Raw genomic sequence first — 16,564 nt, 5'->3', positions numbered from 1 at the left:
GGTCTCTTACTTAAGTAATCCTAATAATTTTCTATTCTTTCGTATCAATTTCAAATATATTAATTGTGCGCTATTACTTATTTTGTGTAGATTCTCCATGTATATAATATTCTTGCGTATGATATTATTATTAAAAAAATTCAGATATTTGACTTCAGTACATTTTATTCTTCTGACAACCGATCATAATACTATTAGGAATTAGGATCAGTGGATGATATAAAATCTTATATTATAATTAAAAATTAAAATTATATTTATTTAAATTTATCATATTATCGAGTATAATATCATTAATTATAATTTATATTATATTACCTGTATTAAAGGTGTCTATACAAGTATACAATATTAAATGATCTAAATGACAATTAATAAAATAATAATAATAATAATAATGAAATAATACCTATTTTTACTATGGAAAAATACAAAATGCTTAAAAACATCAGAAAATTTATGAAAAAAACTTCTATCAAATATCTTTGATAAAATAAAATGTTTTTATTCCCAGTATAAGCCCAATTATAATTTATATTCATTTATATCAACCGTTTTAAAATAATAACACATTATTGTAATAATATTAAATAATATAATACACGTGAATATGGTTTTTTTTATTGGAGGGACAAAATATTTAAAATATATCTTACCCCCAGATCAATGTATATAAGTGTATACTATGAGAGAACTATTGTTGGACTACCAAGATAACCAGTTTCAAGATTCAATAATGCGATTTATTTGGGTAATGTGTAGATAATTACGTTGTTGTTTATTTAAATGTAGCTATACTAAACGCAGACAAATTGACGGTAGATACATAGCATATTATGACACTTGTATAGTAACGTGTACCTACCCCATTTAAGATTCTGAGATTCTGAGAGTAGCAATTAACGTACTTATTAGTAAAATCCTTTCATTTTCGACTTCAATGGTAGTTTCTGGTAGCAGATTGTACTTAGTTGGTACTTTGGAAGGTTCAAAAGTAAAAGTTACCAAAATACAGAATAAATTGGAGAAAAACAAGAAAAAAAATCAAGGAAAAATGGTTATTTTAAATTAGCCATAGGGTAGTACTGCATGATATTTCAAATATCATAATCAATTCATCGAGACTTCGAAGGACATAATATTATATACTATATTACACACGTATTATAAGTTATAACATCATACTATTATACTATAATATAAATATATTTCAAAACTCAATATTATGTGATGAAGAAATATTGTAGTGATGGCTACCATGTACCTATGTATAATATTGTGTGCGCAACACAGAATGAGTTATTTAAATGGCGTGCAACAAAAATAATGTTTTGTACATCAGGCTGACTTTAGGTTTCTGGCGGCCAAAACGGCATATTATACAAAAAAAGCATGAAATGATCCTTTTTGTACAGCTTATTATTACCTATATGGTCGATTGTATATTCGATATATGTGTATAAATATAACTATACCTCCTCTGCGGCGACAGCCGACGACACGCGTTTGGGCGGTCGGTCAGTCGGTCGGTGTAGGCGCAATCATGTCACGGCGGCGTATAGCAACTACGCGTACGGTAGTGCAAAGAGGTTGGAAACGGTGGACCGGCGCGGGCGGCGCTTCGGTCGAGGGCCTATTGATCGCGGGACCGACGTGTGTGCGCTAGCGGCCATCGGCGGCGGGCGTATCCTCTCTCCGACCGGGACCCGCGCGCGCGTGTGTGTAATCGTATGTGTGTGTGTGTGTGTGTGTGTGTGTGTATCAGCCCGTGGGTCTGGTAGTTGCTTGCTGCTGCTGCTGCTTGTGCCTGCGATTCGCCACGCCGGGTTTTTGCATTTCACTTCGTTTCCATTTGCCGTTGTTATTGTTTTATATTGTGATCATAATATTATAATACATTACAGGTATATCAGTATATCATAAATAACCGTTGGTTGATTTTTGATTTGATTTGTTTTATTTTTATTATTTTTATTTTTATTTCCGTTGTTCACGCCTTCGTTTCGAGTTCAGAACTCCGAGGACACGCGCAACGCTTACGTGCGTGTTTATAAATTAGTGTATCTCACTCGATGAAACAATTATTCAAAAATAATGACATTTTATAAATACGAGAACAGTACGCTTAACGTTGTCCGACAAGTAAATAAACACTACCTAGGTTGAAACTTATCTTCATAGAAGAAAAATACCTATACAATTTATACCGGTTTGGTACAACCTCTGATGATCGACGTTCACGTGACAATCGCGACGGATGACCGACTCCTGTCAAAGTGTGTGATAAGCTTTGCCGACATTCCGTCGTTCAAATCAGTCCAACAGGTTTCCGGTGAGTTTTTTATTTCAAATTATGATGTTATGTATAATGAAAGCATGTTAATTATTGTTTTCTATGAAATTACATCCTAAATAGAAAACACCTTAATACCGTTTAGTAGCCTCATAGTAGAAATATTATATAAGGTCACCGTTCGAGTTCAACTTGAGTTCTATATTATACATTTTGTAATAATATATATATATATATTATATATTAATAGTTCTCAATACATCACATTATCTTTATTACCTTTATGTATACACCTACAACGTGCACTGAGAATACAATTTATTTTAATTGTGAGTGGGTTATTTCCTAAAATATATTGGTGTCAATCAATACAATTAACTGTATAAAATACATTTATATTTATATTAGTTAATGACTATAAAGGATTATTATAATGAGAAATTTTGTTTTCTTAGAAGTTGATTGTTAAATCAAACATTAAAATTGTGGAAATGTGTGCTATTTATACATTTATAATATAAAAACAATTTATATGTGACTCGCGTTTACATGAATAATAAATATAAATTATACAGGGTTAATGTTAAACTAATTAATCTCCTTCAAATAAATGGTGCTGGTAGCCCATAAAATAGAATTTTTTTATTTAAAAAAAAATTTAATATTAAAACAATAAGTTTAAAATTTAAATCGTATGATATAGTGTTAAAATAAAATAACATAATGTTAGTTTAACCTTTGATAATGTTTTCAAACAATCAATGAATAAGCAGGTGGTACTATTTTATGTTCATTCTAGTAACAGGGCGTTTCAAATAGGCAAACTCGCTACTTCCATGTCGTATGACACAAAATATTGTACGTATACTTAAATAATCTAATAATCAGTTATTTTAGTTTATAAAAATTAAAAATAATTAATAAAAAGTTAATATTATAATGATATTATTACGATCTTACTACTTATGTGTCTATGAAGTATTAAGGTATATATATATATAAAGGGTTAGTACATATAACTATAAACATATATTATTGTTATGTTATATTTGTTAATTATAAGCCGTGGCCCGTGATGTAATAATATATTACAGTAGATTAAATTATATATTAATATAGGTAGTTACTTTATTAATAATATTATTTTACCAATTGTATAAATTAAAATTAAAATAATAAAATAAACAGTTTCATTGTAATAATAAATAAACTCTTAAAAATTAAAAATATGAAACAAAATAATTGTTTTTAAATGCATTTTATCTTTGTTTAATTTAAATGCATTAAAAAAAAATTCTATACTCTATTATAATATTATACATTTAATAATAAATAAGCAACATGTTCATATTTGCACTAGTCGAGTTTTTTTTATGTAATAAATAATTAACCTATTTCAATAAAAATAAAAATGCCAAGTGTTATATGAAGATATTTCGAATACAGAGAAAATATTTACATTACTTACTTCGCATTAAATGTTGTATTAATATCTTAGTTTTAAAACTAGTTGACTCCAGTAGCCAATTTTATTAAAAACACCATTCAATATTCAAGTTTCGTAAATTATTTAAAAAAAGAAAGAATAGTTATAATCTTATAACATCGTCTAAAACAGCGTTTCCCAAACTGTGGTCCGCGGACCACTAGGGGTCCGCGAACGTAAATTAAGTTTAGTTCATAAAATAAAGCAATCAATTTAGTAGTATTATTTATTATTTTTAATTTTTATTGTTATTAAGAGGTTCGCGATTATTTTTATTATCTCTTAAGGGGTTCAACAGAAACGTTGGTCGGAAATATACAATTCAAATTGTTGTATTAAAATAGTAATACCTTGGATATATTTACCATTATATTGTACAATATACGTATATCTCACGAATTTCAATGTCAAATGTTTCAAAATCAGAATGAAATAAACCGATGTTATAAATCCTTAAATTCACATCCCTAATAATTACCAATACAATCTATATAGGCTAATACAAAATGAAATATATTTAATAATCATCGACAAAATTAATATTAAAATAACATTGATTTAAATTCAATTGTTTTATCTTATCATATATTTATAATATTTATAAAATATCTTAATATTTTAAAATCTTTTATATTTTATTTTTCTTATAGTAATGTCTACATTCACTTTTTTTTTATCGAGGGTCAATAGGCATGTGGGTATTGTGCAATTTGTTATAAACTTGGTCTCTTAGACCAAGTTTAGTAGTTAAGTTTAGTCTTGGTCTCAGAAAACATTCTGGTTTCATGAATATATTTATATTTACGTATATTATGTATACCATTGTATATATTTTAAAAATTATTGGATTTTAGACATTTTTTTTTTTAATTTAAGAAATATAACAAATATAGTGACATTTTAGAATTTAATGTTATTGTAATGATTAAGATTTCAATACCAAAAAATATTTAATAAATATCAACAAAATTATTTGTTGTTTTTCAGAATAATTAAATACAAGTATAATTAATATTAATTGAGTTTTTATAACTATTATAGTTTGATCAATAGTCTATTATATAATATTATTATTAATATTATATATATTATATAATAATATCCTGAATTTTTTTTACCTAGTTATATTTTCAATTATTACATAAATATATAGTTATAAATTCTTTTAATATCATTATGTAAAATTATAAACATTTAACATGCAATAATTTTGTTAAGCAATTATCATAATATACAAAGAGTATTCTACAAAAATAAAAAATAATGTATAATATGTAGTGAATAATTTAAAGTATATTGAGAAAGTATTTGAAAAATAATATAATAACAGTATCTCGCATATAAATATACGTTCTTCTATTTTTTAGATTCTGAACGGAGTGATAAAAGTATTGATTTTACAATGATGTGTGTTTTTTTTTTTATTTTTGTGTCTGTCATCACTCATCAGGTTTTGGAGTTGTAATAGTGCTTTGATTTTTGACTTCAGTCCCTCTTTGAAAAGGAAAATGAATCTAGTTGGTATTTTGGGGGGACAAAAGTAAAAAAATTCCAGTAGAACGTATCATATAGTAAATACTTGAAATTTTCACCAAATGTTTATACTATCGTTATCTATTTACGATTAAATTTTCAAAATATTTAGAATTTTTTTAAACTATTTATAGACCATTGAAATTTTTGATTTTTTTAAATTTTTTTTCTTGAAATACCAAAAAAAAAATTTTGGCTTTCTAAAAAATCTTTAAAATTGAATACAAGGTTTATTTATAAATTGTTCTTATTGTAGTAAAAAAAAAAAAAAATCAAAAATCGTTAGTCACAATTTTTGTGTATAAGCATTTAAAGTTCAAATGTTTACGAAGTATGTCAAAATCACGAATATTTTGAATTTTGAAGTTGAAAATTCATAACATTTTTGTGATTTATATCTAAAGTTCAAAAATTCAATACAAGATTATCCATAAGTTTTCCTTCAAGTAACTGTAAAAAAAAATTCCAACGTCAATATAGAAAACATTTTAAGAGCGTATGAAATTTATTTTTTTACGAAATCGCGTAAAATAATGATAGATTACAATTTAAATATAAGTAATAATATAATATATCCTACTAATTATCCTAGAATAACAAATCATCTCCGTTCAGAATCGTTTTTAGTATACAATGATACCTGTCATTGCATTCAAATTTAACACATCCATTAAAGTGACCTACTCTCCATCTCTACTAAACAGCAGTGCGATACCCACTTGCCCACCTGTTTTTTAGTAATATATAATATTAATTACTGGTTTAAAATTTCAGTAAATCACACCCGTGTCATATTCCCAGTTAAAGATAATAGTCTTTTAAATATAAACCTATTACGAATTTTCAATTTACAAAATATAAGGTTTTAAAGTAAAATAATAAAAAAATATAAATATTAACAATAATAATAGGTTACAATAATATTTGACTGGATAAAAATATTTTTTAAAACTTTTGTTAAATTTTAATGTGTCTTAAAAGGTTTTTTACACACGCAATACGTAAATAACATATGACCTTTTTTTCTCAATATTATACAACTGTAGTCATAAATTCACACGCAGACTAAAACTCAGTACTGATTTTTACATTATTGTTTGTACACAATTAAAAATAAATATTTGTATACCTATTTATTTTCTTTTTTCTTTTATAAGTACTATATTACACGCTACAAGTTTACGAAAGACCATTAAACATTCTTATATTTAACACTCAAAAAATAATAATAATACATTTGCAATACTTACTTTTATGTTATTACTATACATGAACACTGAACAGTCGAAATAGTTTCTTCGTTAGGTTATTTTTTTAGTCTGAATTTGGATCGCGTGACATTTAATAACAACTGTTCAGTGTGTTTCGTGTGGGTAAGTGCTCTACTGCAGATTATTAAATCTGTTTTCGCTAAATTGGTGTTTTTTTTTAATGTCACTATAACGAACGTATAAATAAAATCTACAAAAGCTTTCAATTGTTAAACGATTTGAATTGATTTCAAGTGTAAACAATGGACAGTCACAGAAAAGTTCCCTGGCGTAACATTGTGTACACACTACACACCTTGTGTCATTGTTATTGCCTTCTTAGCTTTGAATTGATTTTTTTAACTGAATAAATATATATATACTTTATTGTTGCTAAATATTATTTTTTGATTTGTTTTTTTTTGTAGATAACAGAATAATAGTTTACAAAACGATTAAAATAACAAAGTAATATTAAGACTGGAATAAACAGCTCTAATATTTTTAACCACTTATTATTATAAAACCTATAAACCTAATAATATATTTTATACTGCATGGTTATTATTCAGAAATCATATAAATATGTAAATATATATTTTTTAACACTATTTTATTTATTAGTTCAACCAATTATTTATGTTTATGTAAAAGACAACAAAATTAGAAACTATGTTAAAAAATGAATTTCTTAATTCGAAAAATATAATCAATTTTATTATATAAAAATAATTTCATTAACAATTAAAAAAATTATGAATATTTATTTAGGTAAAAAAAAAATAATTGTAATTATTCTACTATCTCTATTGAATCAGTGATTTATTACTATATATACTCGCTGTTAACAATGCAACAATTACTATTAGTTTGTCGTTTGTATAACAATTATGTGTATTTATACATTATACTATGTATGTAAGCACTATAGCACTGTTAAATGTTTTAAGGTATAAAAACCATTTGGTTTTCAGTTTATTTAAATGTTAATATGAACATTAATATCTTTAAAGTTTCAAATTTACGACGATGAACAATTACTAACTAGATTTTCTGTAATCTGCAGTTGAAGTTATTTTTTATATTATTATATTATATTTAAATCAGCTTAAAAATATTTAGATAATTGTGGACCAAAACAATGCTATAATATTTTTATATTTATGATACATTTTTATTTGAATTGAATTTTGATTGTATTTTATTGACAGTTAAAATTTTCAGTTAGTACTTTTAAAATAAAATACGCATAATTTTAAAATCAATACTTATAACATCGTTTGAAAATTTACAAAAAAAAAAAATAACATTACTTAGAAGTTGTTAAAATAATTAAATAGCAAATATGAAGATGAGGGCAACTGTAAAATAATAATAACGTAAAATTAATTTTCTGTAAAAACTATAGGGGACAGTTAAAAAGATAATAAAAACTTAACGAGCTGAACATTTAATTGAATTCTTTTAAATGACTAACCTGGTTGGAAGTATATCAATTATTAATCAACATGTATATTATATTTATAAATATTTAATTTTTGAAATTTGTTTTATTTCCGAAACGTTGTAAACTATATTTAAAGTTTCCTGATATACAACTATAAAACTTAGAACATTAAGTTTCATTCAAGTTGATAACAACATTTTGTTTATATGCTCGATCTAATAAAACAATTTTTGTTATAGGTAAATAATAGCGATTTATTTATTTATGGTACATCGTATAATATTCAAACGATTTAAAACATTTTTGTTTGGAGTGTTCATTGTGCTTCTTAATATAAAATGAAAATAGCGCTTTTAAATGTTAAATTTTCCAATATCGTATTATTTTAATTAATTTAATGAAATTATCATCGATATTGGTTGGGACAAGTTTACTTTTAAAGTAAAAGCTAATAATTTATCGATGTAATATATTATATTTTTAACGTTGGTATTAATATAATTTATTTTTAGAAATCAATTTAATAATTTTATTTCAATAACAGTTTTGTAAAAGAGATTGACCTCAGAAATATGTCTAACGAGCCGAAAAATTACGATTTTAGAAAATGTGTCTATTAGGAATAGAGGAGAAATGTCTTGGTGGAAAAAGGAAATCAAATAAAAATGTATGATGTTACAACCACTCCTACTGCCATCCAATACACCGATACATACATTACCATAGCACTATATACACTATAAATGCGTACTACTATACTATCCCCGCAGTCCCTACGGTCACCAGTTACCCGACCAACACTGTTCTTTGTCAGCATATATATGTAAATACAGGGTGATTTACCAAGTATGCCCATCTCTATTTTTCCCCTTTAATAATAAATTTATTCATATTCTGATTTTTGAACTTTTAAATGTTTATCTATTACTTAAATTTGTATACCATATAAGGAATGTCTTGTGACGATATCAACTTATTTTTTTTCAAATAAGAACCTCTCTATTTCCTGTAAATTGTTAAATAGATTTTTTTTAAACTTCTGACGTATTTTAATCATAATTTTTACGAGTAGTTTTTTAGTTGCTTAAGTTTATGACATTTGTGTATATTATAGTTTTTACGTCCATGATAATGTGTATGGATGAAATTGGGACTATGTTGATTAATTTGATTAGAACATTTTAGTAATTAATATTAGTCAATCAATATTTTATAATTTTTAAAAGTTTTTCTAATATACCTAATAAATACTAGATACAATATTACATCTAATTTTTATTTACAGTAAAATAGAATGATTTTCATATGAAAAATATAAGTTTGAATCACTACCAAATACAAGACCTAAAATGGTATTAAAATCTACATAAATCAAAACATGTTACTTAAGTAAATTGAAAAATTTCAAAAATCAGAATTTGAATATAATTTTTATTAAAGATATAATGTGGTGAATAATAAACATGGTTAGTGAATCACCCTGTATATATTAAGCTATGTGTCGCGTAGGGAGTCGACGGCAGCGATGGTTTCAGGTCAAACGCGCGTCCGTCCGACATACAAAACTGGGCCACACAGAGACTGCAATGACGTCATTCACGGTGGTATCCATGGTTACGGGCAACGGAATGACGTCACGGTTAACCCAGCTTCCTGGTCCGGGGCCGCGCGAGGCATTCATTAAACGAGGCCTATACATATGTATATATTATATATAGACATACACATATCTTTTGACGTATTTATCCAGCCCTAACCCGTCTTTAAACATACGCACAAAACTACCAATGGGCTATACACACGTCCCCAATCCTTTTATAATACGTTTTTAGGGATTCCTTTTGTATATATGTTCCAAGTGGTAAAAATTATTGTCTTTGGCGATTAAAATTCAGTTTTATATTTTCCTTTACGTCCTACAAATTAAAATTATTAATTTTTTCATCTATGCCATAATAATACATTTATATATTCACACATATTCATGCAATCACACGTATACACTCACCACACTTATAGTTACACTCAAAATAGACTTATAGCTAGATAGCATTGTACAATTTATTATTAACACGAAAAAATTATATAATAAATTGAATGACAGCATCTACAGCAAAGGGTTGAAAGTCGTTCACGAATATACAGGCTTACTTGTTGAATGGACGTCGTCTCACCCTCTCTCCGAGTTGTTCGCATTCACTTCCGGTGTACAGCACCCCTTCTTGTATCCATTCATCCGTTCGTCCATCCATCTATCTATCCATCCAGCAACCAGGCACCTCTGTCGTTTATACTCATTGACTCATTTTGTACCTTATATGCATTGACTGCACATTGGGCTAAAACGAGCGTAAACGACATCATGCACGTATAGTTACGTTTAATAATGATTTATGCAGGGTTAACCCACCTACTTTATTTTTACCAATAGTCGTTCAATATTAATAATTACGAATTTCTCAATAGTAATTACGTGTTTGAGAATTAAAAATAAAGTACCTACCTAATTCTGTTCAATGAATGACAAATAGTACATATAAACGCGTGTCATAACTTATAAGTGTACATACCTTTAATAGTTTTAACTTAACAAAAAAAAATATGATAATAATATTCTGTAAGTGTACTTTTAGTATTTTTATATATCTTTAATTGAACGTAAATTAAAATGATATTGCATTTCAGGGTTTAACTACATATATATGTATATATATATATTAAGTTGATAAGAAAAACAAATTATGTAACTTTTTTTTTTTAAATACAATGATGTTTAAGAAAACAGTAACAATGTTTATTTCATTAAATTTAATTAATTCACAATAAAATAGTTAGTCTTATAGAATGTTTTAATATTTCCACGGTACATAATAATGTAGTGTATAACAACTATAACATATAATAATACTTTTTTCTATATTAAAATCATTATATTATTTATATTGATAGCATTTCTAAAATTTGATTCTGATACAGTTAAACCGAAATAAATTGTAGTATATAAATTTGTTGTCTGGTAATAATTATTGATTAAAACTATTGAATGAGTATCATAATACATTAAATATCGGAGTGCGTTTCATATATATTTATTTACATGTGTAATGTACTAATATATATTTATTTTTTCATTCGAAAGATAAAAAAATATAAGAAAATAAAATGAACAATAATACATTTTAAGGGAATAATATAAACTCGTCTTTGAGGTCCTGTTTGGAGTATTGAAATTACGCATTGGCACAGTCGCATTCCCGGACAGAGCAGTACGGTACTCTTTCGGATGATCGAACATGTTATACCACCACTACTGTGATCTCTGCACTTGGTTGCCGGGGATTCTCTGATTGGATTAAAACTACTCGAATTGCTCTAACGCTCTCGATTTTTTTTATTACATTACTTCCGGCCAGTAAACACCCCGTTTTATAGCTAGGTTGCTTTCAGTTCTATATCTGTATGATTAAAAACCCAGTACATCAATGAAATAAGTAATTGAACCAAAAATCATAAAGTAGATATTTTGAATACAGAAAATATACCTTAATTCTTAAATCAAATTTATCACCTTGTGAAAAAATAATTTTAGATGTTTTATCATAAAATTTTGATTTATATTTATTATTTAATACTTACACATTATATGTTAGAAATAAAAAACCAAAGTTGCTTACTTAGTTATGTGCTTTGTATTATAAATTTAAGAATTATATTTATTAATAATCTGTCACTTGCTTTAAAGAGGCTTAAGGAAATAAAAAGAAAAGATTTAACATAGAAAATAATAAAATTATAAAAATAATCTATATTATATTTAAACACTTAACTCTATGCGTTGATACTAAATTACGCGTTTTTGTGTATAACTGTATGCAAGATTTTATAATAGGAAGAAAATAGGGGTTCATTATTTCATCAATAACATCTTATTTTTATTTATAGACAGTACTATCAGTACTATTAAATTATATTAAGTATATAACAATGTATGTAATTGTAAAACTAATACATTCTTCGCAACACAAAAAATCTATATTTTTTTTCACAGATCCTTATACTCCGGTGATTAATTTACAAAATATATAAACAATGTACCATTATTGTTCAAGAAATATAGAAACACGTAGAGATTTATGTACACATGTACACACATATAAATAATAAATAATGAATTGAATCAAGGAAGAAAGCACTCCTATATGGTTATATACTTAGAGGCTAGAAAGCACATCATACCAGTTCTTGCCGTTTCATAAATAAACGTAATGTACGTGAAATGGTATGTAAGTCCCACGTGGAATATACAAATATTATAGTCAAGTTTAATGGTTGGAATGAAATAATTTTAGTAAATTTTTTTGAAAAGAATGCATTCAATTATTCAACAACAAAAAAGTTTATTTTGATGATTTAAAACATAATATTTACTATTTTAAATTGTAAAATTATTTATGTTTATATATTATATTGTATTTACGATGTTGTTGTTACTTTTAATTTTAATTTTTGGTACCTCGAAGAACGCGTGAATATAGAAAAATATAATGGTTGGTTAAAACCTACTGGTTATTACAAGAAACATTTTCATTGTTTAACTTTTAATTAGTTTTTGCAAACTGAATCCAACTGTGTGCGAAATGCGAATAATAATCAGTAATCACAGTTGTTTCTTAACTCGTTTCATGGTTTGATTGTCACGCATTAATCAAATGATATTTATCTTGACCAATAATGTATTTTTGATTTTAATTATAATTATTATACATACGTTTTGTTTTAAACAAGTTAATACAATGTGATTGTTTAGGCTTGATTAATTTTTGGGAATATTTTTTAAATATAATTTATAAAAAATATAATTTGTTTCACTTTCTACTATATTTCTTTAAGTTTACTAATTTTTTGAATGATTGCATACATTTTTTTCAAAGCAAACTATATTTCTGAGAATTTAAATGCATAAAAAACAAATTTTATATTAACATATACTTTATTTTAAGTATTTAATGTTTAAATAAACGGAGTGAAGTAGCATAGAAAGCACGCCACAAAAAGTTGGATCACTTCTATCCACTAATATCGACCTAAAAAATTATAACTATTTTATTTTAAAATTTAAACAGTAGATTGGTATGATAATTAATAATTGAATAATACTGAAAAATTGTACTACATCAATAAAACAATATACTATATGATGAAAATATTGAAAATAATACCTCTAGAAATAAAGGCTAGAAGTTATGTATAATATAATACTTATAATATACAGCAAAAAGTAGTAATATTATCACAATGGAACCGAAATTCTAAATGGGCGGGGTTGACAAATTCAAATATAAAATAATACAAGCATATATAGTAACATTAGTAAAAAATTAATATGTAATAACCCATATAGATATAAGACGTTCTATGGATATTATTATTAGATATACCTTGGGTATCTATTCATATGCTTTAATTCTTTGATTTATTCAAATGTATTGATTTTAAGTTTCAAAATTATATGTTTTTCAAGATAATAAATGTGTTTTATCACAATTTGCCGTTGAAGTAGTGGATCGCGCCGATTGCGGTGAAATGGTTGCGTATATATTAATCGCGGTTACATTAATTGATCGCCAGGATAATTTATCATCAAAAACTATTTTAAAAACTTATAAATTTATTTAATGAAAACATTTTTAATTTAATTAATATTAAGTTTTAATAAGCTATAATAAGACGTAATATATTATACTCCTAAAATATTGGTAAAAGTGTAAGTTGAGTCTAAGACAATGATGTATCTAAAAAGGCTATAAAGAATATCGTTAGATCATAATTGTGTGATATGGATACAAGAATATAATCATTACTATTAATAATATGATAATAGATCAATTAACGCATTAAAAATGTAAATTTGAGTGCAATTTTACTAAATATGGATATATTATACGTTTGAACAATTTATCATTGTATTTGTATATAAAAACGATACTAAACGAAGACGGTATCTTATATCACTAGGTATATTTCATGTTGTTTTTTTGATATTGCTATTGGGTAAATTAATTAATTTTAGTATTAATACAATAGGTTGATTAAATTTTTTCTGAAAACATTGCAATTGAAAATATCATTGTATGTTTAAAATATAATAGTATACGTACAAGTTTAATTACCCACGAATAATTATAATTATATTTTAAGAATCTTTTGTTTTAATATAAACTACTTTTAGGAAATCTTTAATTTAATTTTCAAGCCTTAGCTATAAAAATTGTATGTTTTATAAATTTTCAACTGCAAAAGAATTTTCAAATTGTGTCAATATTTTAATTTCAAATGCTTTTAAACATTAACTTATATATATATATATATATATATATTTTAAATAATTTTACGTATCTTTAAGAATTAAGAACAACTTTTGTGAGTTCTTGTATTAAACTTTTAAGCTTTTTAACCGATGAAAAAATGTTGATCGACAAAAAACACATATCACATATCACATAATCTAAAAATAATTTATTGTAATGATATAAAAATAATTATTACTTATAATATATAATATTAGTATATTATTATTTATATTTAGACAATCGATAAATTCTTTTTCACATTAGTAGGTACATCATACATGATGCATAAAATAATAAAAATACAATATCACAATATTTATTAGACCAACTGTATTATAAATTGTTGAATATTTTAATTTAATAAACGCTTATAATCATAGTAAATTAATTACTTCTATTTTTTTTTTATAAAATCTTAAACGAATAATAGTTAATATCATATAAAAGGATAAAATGTGAATATAATTACTTAAAAGCGTATTTTTTTTTTGTTTGTATTATTTATTTCGAATAATAAAGATAAAAAAATTATGTACTTCTGGAATTAAAAAATATGGTTGGTCTGCCAAATCTGATTGGATTGAAAGTGTGCCAGCATTTTAATTTTAACTTTTGGAAAACTTATTTGAATGTGGTTTTTGTATAAAATGTCCCATTTCCCTAAGTTTTTCTACCGTCACACTCTTAATCAAATTACCTTGGGACAAAAATGCATGAAAGTCCCATCTGTTGTAGATCTTTTTACGAACATCATGGTTATAATAGGGAAGAAAATACCAAATCTATTGTTGAATAATGCGAATTGAAGAAATAAAAAAAACATACAAAAAGTCCGTCTCTCGACGTGTTTTCCCATTAACATTATTGTTTATTATCTCAAAAGAAAAAACGTTTAATTACAGCGCATTATTTTACGAACTAAAAAACAAATTATAAAAAAAACTTTATTTTGTATTTTTATGATTTATTTTTAAATACATATATAATATATTTATATCTATTAGGTTTCTTTTAAATTTTCTGAAATTAACTTATAATTGTATTATTATTATTTTTATTTTTTCCTAAAAAAATATAATCGAGAGAATATATTATACATTTATTAATTTCGCTGTAGAATTGAATATCGAAAATAAATCTCTATACCTATAATAATTTATCAGGGTTCATAAAATATTCATTATTATTTTAACTAATAACAATTATTTGAAAAAAAACATTTTACGAGTATTTTTATGAATGGTATAATATTTTGATGAAAAAATCGTTCTTCAGTCGTAAATTATTATGCGAATGGAGAAAAAAATGTTTTTTTACTAACCAAGTTAAAGGGGATGAAAAAGGTATCGTTGGTCGTTTATTATGAGCTACCCGGGTATTATATGTGAACCCCTTTAGTTTAGAGAAAATGTATGGTGCTGGTTGGTACCATAGTTAATTCACTTTAGAGCCAAGTTAACTTGGTCAATATGTCAGAAGACTCTTGGACCGGTTCCAAAAACACCACACCCTCAGGGAACATGGCACTGAAAGTTCTAGTTTTTTATTTTATGTATATATATATATATATATATATATATATATATATATATATAATGATAATAATAATAAAAATAATAATAAAATAAAGGAACAGTCGTTGTCTTGAAGCCAAGAAAACATAAAAGAAGGACAAAGAGGAAACAATATTTTACAACTACTGTATATAGTAGATTGTAAGGGGGAGGGATAAGGGGATTATATGGTATAAAGCTCCCTAAATGCACCTGGCGTAGTCCAGACATTATTTACAGCGTTTAATTTATGCAAAACGATAATGGTTTATATTTACTTATGAATGACTGGGAAGGATAACTGGGAAAATTAAGAAAAGTATATAGGAATGACCAAACGAAACACTTTTGGATCAAGGTAAAAAATTACCTTACAACATATTTTTATTTAATCATTTTAATTAACACTTAAGTAAACACAGTGATAAAAATAATGACATCAACAAAACAAATTAATCAATTTCAACTAGCCTAGCATGATTTGTGTACAATTTAATTGTCGTTGTTTAATACCTATACTAATATTGTAATATAGACTATTGTATGTATAATAAATGTGTATTGAAATTGAGTATAATAAATATACAGACTCATTTATACATAATATTTAAGTGGAATTTTATACACTTTTACTATGTTTTATGGGGAAACA

The 16,564-nt window shown here is 25.3% G+C and overlaps 1 protein-coding gene across 9 annotated transcripts in view; it reads left to right on the top strand.

The window, feature by feature from the left end:
• The first annotated feature begins 1,716 nt into the window (after window positions 1-1,716).
• LOC132929058 (glucose transporter type 1-like) overlaps window positions 1,717-16,564 on the top strand; it is an 80,414-nt gene continuing 65,566 nt past the window's right edge. For 4 of the 9 annotated variants that reach the window (XM_060994103.1, XM_060994107.1, XM_060994102.1 and 1 more), the window contains exon 1: window positions 1,717-2,332. The gene's annotated coding sequence lies outside the window, so the exon portion shown is untranslated. The remainder of the gene's footprint in view (window positions 2,333-16,564) is intronic. The other 5 variants (XM_060994106.1, XM_060994104.1, XM_060994109.1 and 2 more) reach the window with 4 other exon arrangements.

The sequence above is a fragment of the Rhopalosiphum padi genome, chromosome 4 (genome assembly GCF_020882245.1).
Source record: "Rhopalosiphum padi isolate XX-2018 chromosome 4, ASM2088224v1, whole genome shotgun sequence".
NCBI lineage: Eukaryota > Metazoa > Arthropoda > Insecta > Hemiptera > Aphididae > Rhopalosiphum > Rhopalosiphum padi.
This window is presented reverse-complemented; position numbering and strand designations above follow the sequence as displayed.